The 13,940-nt window shown below is 35.4% G+C and overlaps 1 protein-coding gene across 2 annotated transcripts in view; it reads left to right on the top strand.

Annotated features, from left to right (window-relative positions):
- Window positions 1-13,940, top strand: part of LOC115215174 (WASH complex subunit 5) — a 229,346-nt gene that overhangs the window by 61,364 nt on the left and 154,042 nt on the right. The window lies entirely within an intron of this gene.

The raw sequence follows: 13,940 nt of genomic DNA, 5'->3' as shown, positions 1-13,940 counted from the left end.
GGCAATGTTTCTACGGCTGGATGCCATTCCTAACGCCAACCACTCCGTGAGTGTAGTGGGTGCTTTTTACATGCCAGAAGAGCCTGGCAAATGGCCACGATCGGATGGTGCTTTTTACGTGCCACTGGCACGGGGGGGCTGGGCAAGGCTGGCAACGGCCATGAACGGATGGTATATATATATATATATATATATATATACATACACACACACACACACACATACATTGAGGCACCAGTTTACAATATTTACAGGTTGCTTTGCGTTCCTTTCTTTCATATCACACTGTCCCATAATATATTCTCTTTCATCCTCTTTGCTTTATTTTGTCCCTATATTCCCTTGTTTACCCACATATCCCCACACCTCACATATGTAATAAACATAAACTCTTGAACACCTGCTTTTTTTTATTTAAATATAAATCTGCACAAACGAGTACTACACTCTGTATATATAAGGAGAGAGAGATATATATTTTATATATAAGTATATATATATATGTATATACATAGATACATACATATATATATATATATATATATTTCAATAATAACAAAGGGTAAAATTAGTTAATTTAGAAGTAATCAATAATTTCACCAAGTAGAATTCGGTATGAAAAAAGGACCGTTTCACGGCAAACTTAGGTAATACTAATAAAAGGGTTCAGCAAAGATTTGCTTCACCACACACCGAAGTTAAGAAATAGCAGCCAAAAATATTAGCTATTTCTTCTACTTTAAAAAGGGTCTTCCAGAGAAACCAAAATACTTGAAGGTTATTCACACAGGCAGAGAATAAAGCAACGAAAATCAATCAATATCTGGTCGTCCATGGACGCGCGTTTCAAGTATTTTGGTTTCTCTGGAAGACCCTTTTTAAAGTAGAAGAAATAGCTAAAAGTTTTGGCTGCTATTTCTTAACTTCGGTGTGTGGTGAAGCAAATCTTTGCTGAACCCTTTTATTAGTATATATATATATATATATATATATATATATACATACATGTATGTATATATCATCATCATTATCATTTAACATCCACCTTCCATGTAGGCATGGGTTGGACTAATGCATATATATGTATCTGTGTGTCTGTGTATTTGTCATAAAAGATGTATACACGCACACAAGCATGCATATATACAGATATCTTTATTTAGACGCAAATATAAACATGTGACTGCATATGTGTGTCTATATATATATATTTGTACATGTACATATATATAAGGGCGCAGGAGTGGCTGTGTGGTAAGTAGCTTGCTTACCAACCATATGGTTCCGGGTTCAGTCCCACTGCGTGGCATCTTGGGCAGTGGATTTGGTAGACGGAAACTAAAAGAAGCCTGCCGTGTATATATATATATGTATGTGTGTGTGTATGTTTGTGTGTCTGTGTTTGTTCCCCTAGCATTGCTTGACAACTGATGTTGGTGTGTTTACGTCCCCGTCACTTAGCGGTTCGGCAAAAGAGACCGATAGAATAAGTACTGGGCTTACAAAAAAGAATAAGTCCCGGGGTCGATTTGCTCGACTAAAGGCAGTGCTCCAGCATGGCCGCAGTCAAATGACTGAAACAAGTAAAAGAGTAAAAGAGTAAAGAGAGATATATATAACTAGATATAGGTACATACACACACAGATAAATAGACAGACAGACAGACAGATAAATAGATAGATAGGTAGGTAGGTAAGTAGGTAAATAACTAACTAGATATAGATATTATATAACCCATACCAACATGGAAAAAGAACTACTGTAAAATATGTTGGTACATATATACTACTAACACACAAACACACACACAGTTTTAAAGCTGTATTATCATCAGCCAACTAAACAGCACTCTATACTCTATCTGGCAGGGAGCCAAATCCCAGATGACCAACACAAGGGCTGACCAGAAATACTATGCCGTGCGATCATCGCTGTTCAGTACTGGCCTATTGATCATGGTCTTGCACCAACCTGTCGTTAAAGCAGGCTTTTTGCGGTCACTGAAACATATATTTATGAAAGGTATCTATTTCAATAGATTAAAAGAGAGTTATTTAGGCTTGGTTAGTAGTTTTGACTTACAAAGATACACGCACACACACACACACAAATATATATATATTATACACACACACACACACATATATATATACGTTCGTATGTGTGTGTATATTATACACGTCATGTATGTATATACATATATTGACAAAAATAAATAAATAAATAAATATATATATATATAGGCGCAGGAGTGACTGTGTGGTAAGTAGCTTGCTAACCAACCACATGGTTCCGGGTTCAGTCCCACTGCATGGCACCTTGAGCAAGTGTCTTCTAATATAGCCTCAGGCTGACCAAAGCCTTGTGAGTGGATTTGGTAGACGCAAACTGGAAGAAGCCTGTCATATATGTACATATATGTCATCACCATCACCATCACGTGACCGACCAGTCCATCAGATATAGTTACACATCGCTGGTCACAATGCGTTCGCATTGTTTTAGCCTTCGAATGACGCCACCCCGCTGGCTAAGTGAGCAGGCCAACAGAAGAAAGAGTGGGAGAAAGAGTGGTGAAAGAGTACAGCAGGGATCACCACCCCCTGCCGGAGCCTCGTGGAGCTTTTAGGTGTTTTCGCTCAATAAACACTCACAACGCCCGGTCTGGGAATCTAAACCGCGATCCTACGACCGCGAGTCCGCTGCCCTAACCACTAGGCCATTGCGCCTCCACACATATATGTATATGTACATACATATATATATGTGTGTATATGTTTGTGTGTCTGTGTTTGTACCCCCAACATTGCTTGACAACCAATGCTGGTGTGTTTATGTCCCTGTAACATAGCAGTTCAGCAAATGAGACTGATAGAATAAGTACTAGACTCCATTATTTAATAGTTTCTTTAATAGGATGTTGTGGTTAAGCTTGTCAAAGGTCTTATTGAAGATCAGGTAGATGAAATCTGCATTGGAGCCTTCTCCCACAGCCTTAGGATATCATGAAAGTGATGCAAGACCTGTGTTGGGCCAGTCTTGCCATCATGGAAACCATACTGGTTAAGTTAGCAAAAGTTAATTATCTTCTCAAGTCATACCGACTATTAACCCTTTAGTATTCAGATTACTCTGTTAAATGTAATAGTTTTTCACTCAAATTGTTTTGAATTAATCATGCATTATCTTATAGTTTTGAGGTTTCAATGATGTGATAGTTTATTTTTAGAATATCAATGTAGGTTAGGTGTGAGAGGCTAGATATCACCAGTTTGAATATAAAACATACAGAATATTTGGGCTGGATATGGTTAAGGGCTAGTTTCCCAGTTTCATGGAGTATAAATTCCATACATGGATGGGACACCAGTCCATTGCAATGTTACTCATTTTTGCCAGCCAAGTGGACTGGAGTAACATGAAATGAAGTGTTTTAGTCAAAAACACGTGCGACCTAGTCTAAGGATTGAAACCACAATCATACAATCATGAGTCCAACATCCTAACAACCAAGCCACATATCTCCACATGTTGGTTTGGAATAAGTAGACTGTTACTTTCCAGAAAATGAGTTACTTGAGATCTCACCACTCTCTCATAATTTGTTGCCCTTTTGAAAACTGGGACGATCAACTGAGATAGGATTTGTTCAGGAATATAGCCAGCATCCGGTGATTTCCTCCAGAGAATAGCTAAAGGGAATGCTAGTTAATAGTGGCACTCCTTCAGGACTCAAGTGGGAGACCTATTGGGGCTTGCCGCTGAGTTGTTTGTAAATTTGTTAATAACTGCTATGATATCTAAGGCACTAAGTGATTACGTTGGATAGGGTGTGCTGGGGGTTTGTTTGACTGTTGCTGTCAGGATTACACATGTTGGGATTGCTGAATGTGGAGTAGTATTGCTTCTGCAGGATCTCAGCCATGTCTTCTGCACCACTATGCAAAGTGTTGTCTTCATCTATCAGAGGTCAAGCAAGTGAGACCATGACCTTATGCTTTTTGGTGAACGAGAACATTTTAGGATTGACTTTTTTTTTCTCTATGATCTACTTTTCATCTGCTGCTCTTTGACTGTTGACGATAATCTTCATGCAGTTTTGGAGATAGTGTTTCTCTGATTCCTGTAAAGCTATATATGTCAAGGATGGGCAATGCAGCTGCAATATTTCAACTGGTTGAGTTTTCAATAAATCCTTTTTATTTTTCTTGTAAGTGTTCTTCTGTTATATGGGAGCTTGTATTTAGTTTTGCTCGTGGACTGTAGTTGGGTGTATGAACATTTATTTGTGACAATGTCCACAAATAGCTGCCAGGAGAGTATGAGTGAAAGATGATAGGTGGTTGCCTACCATTTAGCATTTCGTTGGTCCATTAGGTGAAAATGGTGTGCTGGAGCAAAATCATACTGCCAAAATCTCAAACTACAGAGAACCATATTATGGTCAGACAGGAGGGTTTCTTTCCCACTGTATAGTGTTAGTGTGGTTACTAAGCATTAAGTCCAATGTGTTTATGGTGAATCTCATTGGAACATATACGAATTGGGACAGGAAAAATTTCTTCATGAATTTGAAAAGTAATTTCACTGCTGCATTCTCTGGGGTTGAAATGCACACACCTGTCTTCAAGGTATGACCTTAGAGATGTCAACACAAGTAAAATTGATGTTATTCATCATCAGGACATTATAAGATCGGCACGATTGAATGAAAGAATTAAAATTCATGAGGCAGTCTTTGAAACACAGTAGAGGCTCTTGGTGTGGCCTGTAGAGCCCAATTATTTCTAAATCATTAGTTTTGTTACACATGGACACTGATTCACAATAGCCATTGAACAATGAGATATTATTAGTACCTGTGGTAAATGTGTAGGAAAATAGCTGCTCCTCCCTCTCTGCTACTTGCACAGTCTGTGCGAATGGTGGTAGTATTCCTCACCTTTTCTTCAGTTTTCAAGTGAGAATTGTTAAGGTGAGTCTCTGTAAGAATGAAGAAAGGGATGTGATGGGGATGGTCATTGGGGTGGGGTGGGGGTTGACAGATATATATGGATATATATATATATATATATATATATAAAAACTTACTTGGAGGAAACGAAACGACGTGAGGGCGCTCAGTCATACAATAGTGTAATATATAAAATATATGCATACATACATACATATATGTACGTACCTACATCTACATGTATATATACATGCATATATAAATATATATACGTGAGTACAGGACGTACTCACGTATATTTATTTATAAATGCATGTATATATACATGTAGATGTAGGTACGTACATATATGTATGTATGCATATATTTTATATATTATACTATTGTATGACTGAGCACCCTCACGTCGTTTCGTTTCCTCCAAGTAAGTTTTTATATATAATTATGACGCGAAACTCTATAACCCTTTGCTTGACCTTCCCTTCCTTCCTTGTCTACCTCTATCTCTCTCTCTCTCTCACTCCTCCTCATCTCTCTCACAGCCGCTTGTCTTCCTCTCTCTCTCACTCTCTCCTCATCTCTCTCACAGCCGGGCGACCACTTCCTTTCGCTTGCGGCTTCCTAACAGTGAACACGCTTTCTTCCTGCGCTCTTAAAAAATCTTTCCTCGTCTAGGCCAAAAGGCCCTCATTGTTTGTTTTCTTGTTTGTTTTTATTTCTTGTACTGTATTTTTTTGTAATTGTATTTTCATTTTGTATTTTATTTTGTAATTTTATTTGTATCGTTTTTACGTCACATTTTTTTCTTTTCTTGTTTTTACCCCTCTGCAAAGGAATTTTATTTAATTCTTTCGCAGGAAGGGCTAGGTCGACTAGTCGTGTTCTGTCCTCACCTTCGAAACACGCAAGGAGTCGTACTAGGGTCGGCTGATGAAGGGGATTTTTCCTTGTGTTGTTTGTCTTGTACTCTGTTTTTTCATTGTTAAAAAAAAGGTCCTTTTCCATGTTTGTTTTTACGTTTTCGTTTCTCGTTGAGTTCTACGTCTATTTGTAGTGTCCTGTACTCACGTATATATATTTATATATACATGTATATATACATGTAGATGTAGGTACATACATATATGTATGTATGTATGCATATATTTTATATATTACACTATATATATATATATATATATATATCATGTATGGTAAGTAAGTTTTACTACCATTAGTTTCTTGTCACTTGAAAATAGCTAACTTAAGATGAATATGTCTATCGACTGATAAAATTTATAAAACTAGAAATGTTTGCTTATTGGCCATCGTTTTTTATCATTTGTGTGTGTGTAAAAATGTCTGCATATGTGTGTGTTTGTATATGTATAGATGTGTGTGTATGTATGTGTATTGATGTGTGTGTATGTATGTGTATTGATGTGTGTGTATGTATGTGTATTGATGTGTGTGTATGTATGTGTATAGATGTGTGTGTGTGTACAGTCATTGATTTTTTTTGTCTGCTTTTTCCGAGGCTGGTATGATTCTTATTAATCTGCAACACACCAGCCTTCTGAAGGTCTTAGAACCTCTAGAGTATGCACCACTAATGCGCTTTATGCTGGCTCATGCCGTATAGTCGCTGGTGTTTTCTGTTTTTTGATACACTGTTTTTTGATGCATATGCCTGTGTGTTTATATATGTTTGTGTTTGTGTATATAGAAACAAACACAGTAGCCTGGTGTAGTCTTCTACCTGGCAAGCACCTAACAAACTGTCCAACCCATGCCAGCATTGGAAGACGAATGTTAAATAATGATATATATCTCTATATATACTCTTTATCTTATATTAAACTTTTAGTACTTTTTGATAGTATGAAAAAAATAAATAAATAAATAAATATAAAAATATAAAAAAATAAAAAATAATAAATGATAAAAAATGTAAATATAAATAAAAAAAAATAATTAATTAAATAAAATAATAATAAAAATATATATAGTTATAATTTATAAGTTATAATTTATAAGTTATAATTTATATAGTTATATAGTTATAATTTATATAGTTATAATTTATAAGTTTAAATTATTAATTTAAATAATTTTTTTAAATTTTAACTTTAATTTAAATATTTTAATTGGATTTTTATATTTTATATTTTTTATATTTTTAATTAATTTTATTTCTATGTATTGGCTTATGGTTTTCACTGTTTGATTTGCCTAATAGTGGTTTTATCTCTAATTTAATATAATATATATATATATATATATATATATATATATATATATATACGTACATGTGTGTATATATTTTCTGTAAATATTAATATAAGCTAAAGTTTATAAGTGTTCACTGTATATTGGCTGTAGAAAATAGTCTAATATCAGAGCATATAATCCTTCAAAGGAAAAAAAAGGGATATTGGCATGTGTGGGAAGTGAACCCACACTTATTACTTCCATGCATATTAATACCCATTTTTTACAATGTTAGATTATTTTCTGCAGCAAATGTACATGGAACACTAATAAGCTGTAACTAATAATTATATTTACAGAATTTTCACTCTTAATTATTTCTTAACTTAATGCAGAATATATATACAAGAGGAATGACCTGTTAGTGGACATCCATTATGCTAGAAGAAGATCCACTATGGTCTTACCACTAAGAAAAGAATGTTCTCAAGAAAATTTAGCAAAAGCCAGAATGTATATATATATATAATGGAGAAATTGGTGTGTCTGCACATGTGTATGTTTTGGATGGTGTGACCAAAGCTGGCAAGCTATTTTCTAGCATGGACAACAGACGTTAAATGGTGATGATAATGATATATTGATATAATGTCTAATTTCCAATGTTCACATGGGGAGACAGAGTTTACTGAGACAGATTTTCTATGGGCAGATGCTCTTCTTGTTTCCAGTCCTCACCTATTTCCAAGCAAGGAATATTTCCCCATGGCCAGACATTTCCACAGAATATTAGAAATGAACAGCATTCTTTGTATGACATGTGGTATTTATTTACTAATACCACGGGATTTCAAGCCAAGGAAAAACAAACACACATACGTTCACACTGATACATACATAATTGGATGATAATGATGATGATACATGTGTGTGTGTATTTGTGTGTGCATACACTCATATATATATATATATATCAGTGTTGATCATAAAGCCAAATGCAAGACAGCCAAATTTTAAATTATATAAACATCAAGATACAAAAGGCTTGAAGAACTAAGACTCCAAATTTTGGAATGTTTCAGAAGAAAATAATTTGAAGATGTTCCTAAATGCATTGCTTGCAGTTTTAAGAGAGGTCTGTTTGAGAATTTTTTATAATATATTTATAGGCGCAGGAGTGGCTGTGTGGTAAGTAGCTTGCTTACCAACCACATGGTTCCGGGTTCAGTCCCACTGCGTGGCATCTTGGGCAAGTGTCTTCTGCTATAGCCTCGGGCCGACCAATGCCTTGTGAGTGGATTTGGTAGACGGAAACTGAAAGAAGCCTGTTGGATATATGTATATATATACGTGTGTGTGTGTTGTGTGTCTGTGTTTGTCCCCGTTATTTAGTGGTTCGGCAAAAAGAGACCGATAGAATAAGTACTGGGCTTACAAAGAATAAGTCCCGGAGTCGAGTTGCTCGATTAAAGGTGGTGCTCCAGCATGGCCGCAGTCAAATGACTGAAACAAGTAAAAGAGTAAAAGAGTATTGTTTTATAATATATTTATTGTTTTATAATGATACATTTAAATAACAAAGAGATATGTGAGGACATCCATTTACAAGAAAACAACAAGAAAGTTATAATCTGTGTGGTTAAGAAACTCACTTTGCAACTACATGATTTCAGGTTCAGTCCCATTGCATGGTACCTTAGGCAAACGTCATTTACTTATAACCCCAGTTCATTCAAAGCTTTGAGAGTGAATTTTGTAGATAGAAACTAAGTGTGTATTTTTCTTTTGTTCCTCCCTCTCGCTGCCAATTGGTGTGTTAACCTTTTGTTACCAATCCAGCTGAAACCGGTTCTGGCTCTGTAGTACAAATGTTTTGTATTCATAAGTTCTGAATAAAAATCTTCCACCAAACCTTAGTCACAATTTATGTTCCCAACACTAGCTGAATGATAACTAAGTTATTTTACTAAATTCTTTGTTATATTTAAAATTGATTGAAAGAAACACGGAGCATCTCAAAATAAATACAGTAACAAAAGGGTTAATGTCCCAATAACATCATGGTTCAGCAGAAGGAACTTACAGGGTAAATACCAGGCTTTAAAAAAAATGTACTGGAGTCAATTTGTTTGCCTAAGGCCTTCAAAGCAGTACCCAAGCATGGCCACAGTCCAGTGGCTGGAATAAGTAAAAGTTAAAAGATTTGTTTTTTGCAAGAATATGATATCAAAAAAATAACAAAAAAGTAAATAGTTTATTTACTGTATACTTCTTTCTTTCAAATTCTCTTATTAAATATTTTCATTTCTTTTTTTTTTTACTACAAACATAAGTATACCAAATAGGTGCAGGACGTGGCTGTGTGGTAAGAAGTTTGCTTCCCAACCACATGGTTCTGGGTTCAATACCATTGTATGGCACCTTGGGCAACTGTCTTCTACAATAGCCTTGGGCCAACCAAAGCCTTATGAGTGGATTTGATAGACAGAAACTGAAAGAGTGTGAGTGTGTCTATGTTTGTCCCCACTACTGCTTGATAATTGGCGTTAGTATGTCTACGTCCCCATAACTTAGCAGTTCAGCAAAAGACACTGATAGAATAAGTACTAAGGTTGATTCATTCAACTAACAATTTCTTCAAGTTGGTGCCCCAGCATGACCACAGTCTAATGACTGTAACAAGTAAAATAAGGAAAAAAATTATTAAAAGACTAAATTTTATATAATGGTATTGCACAGCAAAATGGGTGACGGCAAAGAAAGACAGGTGCACGAGCCTGCTTTTGATATATTAAAATTCAGCCTTTTAATTGATGTATATGTTTAGTATGTTTATGTTTATTGACAGAAAAGAAGGAAAATATTTCATAAGAAGAAAATTTTAGGCACAGGAGTGGCTGTGTGGTAAGTAGCTTGCTTACCAACCACATGGTTCTCGGTTCAGTCCCAAGGTGCCACGCAGTGGGACTGAACCGAGAACCATGTGGTTGGTAAGCAGGTTCTCGGTTCAGTCCCACTGCATGGCACCTTGGACAAGTGTCTTCTACTTTTGCATCGGGCCGACCAAAGCCTTGTGAGTGGATTTGGTAGACGGAAACTGAAAGAAGCCCGTCGTATATATATATATAATATGTATGTATGGATGTGTGTGTATATGTTTGTGTGTCTGTGTTTGTCCCTCCAGCATCACTTGACAACCAATGCTGGTTTGTTTACGTCACCGTAACTTGGCAGTTCGGCAAACGAAACTGATAGAATAAGTACTAGACTTACAAAGAATAAGTCCTGGGGTCGATTTGCTCAACTAAAGGCGGTGCTCCAGCATGGCCGCAGTCAAATGACTGAAATAAGTAAAAGAGTAATAGATGTATTCAAGAAATAAACTATTTTTCGCTTCTGTTTGTGCCTTCAATGTTTTATCTCTACAATGCATTTTCATCGTTTAAGGTTTTATTGTTTATATATGTAAATAGCTCACAATATCTCAGTAGCATTTGTTATTTCAATGTAGCATTATATAAAAATGTAATAAACTTCATTCTGAAACTGTAAATAAATGCATTATAAATGTTTTAAGACCTTTCTTTTTATTATTTTTTATCATCCCCTGAAATAGTTATACTGATGTAATATAGTAAAATGAGTAAATATAACATGTTTCACCAATAAATTTCCTTGAAAAAACGGCAAAATATAAATTTTTTTCAGGCAATTTGTCATATTTTTCCCCTAGTTTATTTCAAATTTTGTTGTTCAGAAACTGCGGTCTTTCTATTTTCTAGTATTCTGATTTTAGCTCATTTGAAATTTGGCCTTCTTACATTCAGCCTTATGACTCAAACCTACAAAGAAACATTATTTCATAGCAGTGCTGCAGCATGGCCACAACCAAATGAGTGCAACCAGTAAAAGAACATATATCAAAAACTTAGATTTCAATATCTGGATATCAACTTAACACAAACATTTATGAAATACTATTCTATTGAGGTTGGTGATAACTCCAGGATAGCTCTGGTTGGACAAACAGAACACTGATAAAATTCCTTGCCAACCATGACCACCTCTGTTGTTCCTTTTGTTTATTTATCCTCTGTCATTATATATCTTTTAGGCGGTGAGCAGGCAGAAACGTTGGCACACTGGGCGAAATGCTTAGCAGTATCTCATCTGTCATTACGTTCTGAGTTCAAATTCTGCCAAGGTCAACTTTGCCTTTCATCCTTTTGGGGTTGATTAGATAAGTACCAGTTATGCACAGGGGTTGATGTAATTGACTTAATCCCTTTGTCTGTCCTTGTTTAGCCCCTTGTGGGCAATAAAGAAATAAAATTATATATCTTTAAAATTATATATCTTTTATATATCATCCAGTATGTAACACTGCATTAGTGTAACTTGAGGAAAGTTTCACTGCTATTTCTTGCAGATAATATTTCTACTTAGATGTCCCCTTGATGATCCAATGATTTTGTTTTTTATTTTTTTTTAAATAAAGCATCGATAGTAAGATTTTTCAGTTAAGCTAATAAATAAAAGAAACACATTCTCATTAATTGACATAAGTAAATACAAAATAATAAATAATAAATAAAGAGAAATAAATTAAATAAAAACAAATTGTCTTCTCAAAGCTTGTCACCAATGAAACAAGTAAAAGAGAGTAAAAAGAGAGTATTAATTTATCTCCCAAACTCCAGTTTATTAATGATGCAGTTATTTTACTAAATTCTTCATTAGTACCAAAATTAATTAAAACAAAGGCAGTGTGTTTTAACAGGAATTTGGTAGCAAAAAGGGTCAAATAGCTACACCTTTCCTAGACATTCCAAAAGACATAAATGCCACATCATACAGACTTCTATTACTTTTAAGTTATGAATTGTCAGAGCCTTTAAAGTGTAAGACAAAATAACGTCTTGTAATATTTTTTCTGGTGCTCTGTACTCTGAGTTCAAATCCTACCCAGATCAACTTCTCCTTTCATGTTATCATGAGTTGATAATATACAGTACTATTGCAGAGTGATGAATTTGTGGAATTGATCAAGTATTAGAACAAAATGCCTTACGGCATTTTTTCCAACTCTTTCCATTCAAAATTCTTGGCTGAATGTCACCAGCTTGTTCCTTGAGGGCTTTTAGCTCTCTGTTGCAGGCATTCAGGCAAGGCCAGCTCTCTGGTTTAAGGATAACTTCTGACCACCAATCTTGGATGCCCTAAAAAAAAGAAATTTAAGGGTTATGCATGCAACTTTTTCTTCTCTCATTAATGTGCAGGGCCTAGAGAGGGAATAGTCACAATATTGATGAAAAATGGAGGACAGAAATTAAGGGGAGAAGGTAGTCAAGTGGTTGGCCTAGGTAGAGGTGTCATATGAGACAAGCCACCTCCAAGCAGAGACCATTGTAATAGTAGTGGTACAAAAGGCAAAGAGAAGAAACGGCATGTCTGAACACCAGAAAGTAAAGCAATGCTGGAAACTTCATGTGTATAGATATGGTAGATTGAAACAGAAAGAAACCCTTGCTTTGTGCACTTGCTTGATGGGGCTGGACTCATGCCAGGTTAGTGATACCAAGGACATCAATCATGCGTAGAGTTTATCCCCAGTGCTCTCCATCACTGATAGTCCCATGCCAGTTCCACTGCATCGTATATATGTATGTGTGTGTGTGTGTGTCTATGTACATATGATATGTGTGTTTTTGACAACTGGTGTTGGCTTGTTTACATCCCTGTAACTTAGTAGTTTGGCAAAAAGCGATCAATAGAATAAGTACCAGACTTAAAAGTAGGTACCAAGGTTGGTATGTTTGACTAATCCCTGCAAGCCACTGCCCCAGCATCACCACAGTCCAAAGACTGAAATTAGTGAGACATAAAAGATAAAGATAACCTAAAAAATGAAAGAAAAACAATATGCTCATCGATTAATTACTCATTGCATCAATTAATTACTCATTGCATTGATTAATTACTCATTGCTCTTACTAATTATTGCAGTGATATGTATCATGAATATTACACATCTACAGTCAGGTGTGTGTGTGTTTCTGTGTGTGTGTGTGTGTGTGTGTGCATGTACACACATACATAGAATAGATTGAATATGTATGTGTGTGTACATATATTAATACATTTGAATATATATATATATGTGTGTGTGAGTATGTGCATGTTTATGTGAATGTTTGTGTCGCACAGTACTTGATTCATATTACTATCAGGTTGAGTAAAAAAGTAAGCAATGTTTTGAACCATGAAGAATTTGTACCAGATTTTTGCATAGTTTTGAATTTCTTTAAAGCATTTTTTTGCAATTGTCTGATAATGCAGACATAGACTTGCCTAAATGCATCATTAAATTAACATCGATATTTTTTTTAATCATTGTTACAATCGTCTGAAATGGAACTTTTCAAAGTGCAATATTTGAGCAATTTTGCTATTCACCTCCAAAACAGGACGTAAAGCAGCTGAAACTGCTCATGATAGCAATGAAATGTTTAGTGAGAAAATGACCAGTGAGTAGCCAGCACAAAAATGGTTTAAAGGATTCTGCAGTGGAGACCTGAGCCTTAAAGATCATGAGCATAGTGGACACCCATCTGTCATCGATGATAGTCAATTAAAGACCGTCATTGAGAAAGACACATGTAGAACCACTCAAGAACTGGTAGAAGTATTTCAAGTTAGCCACAAAACGGCCTGCAACCATTTGCATGCAATCAGAAAATCAAAAAAGCTCAACAAATGGGTACCATATGATTTGAATGAAAATCAGGAAATGCA

The sequence above is a fragment of the Octopus sinensis genome, linkage group LG8, assembly GCF_006345805.1.
Source record: "Octopus sinensis linkage group LG8, ASM634580v1, whole genome shotgun sequence".
Lineage (NCBI taxonomy): Eukaryota > Metazoa > Mollusca > Cephalopoda > Octopoda > Octopodidae > Octopus > Octopus sinensis.
Note: the sequence above shows the minus strand (reverse complement) of the source record. Positions and strands in the feature narration are given on the sequence as shown.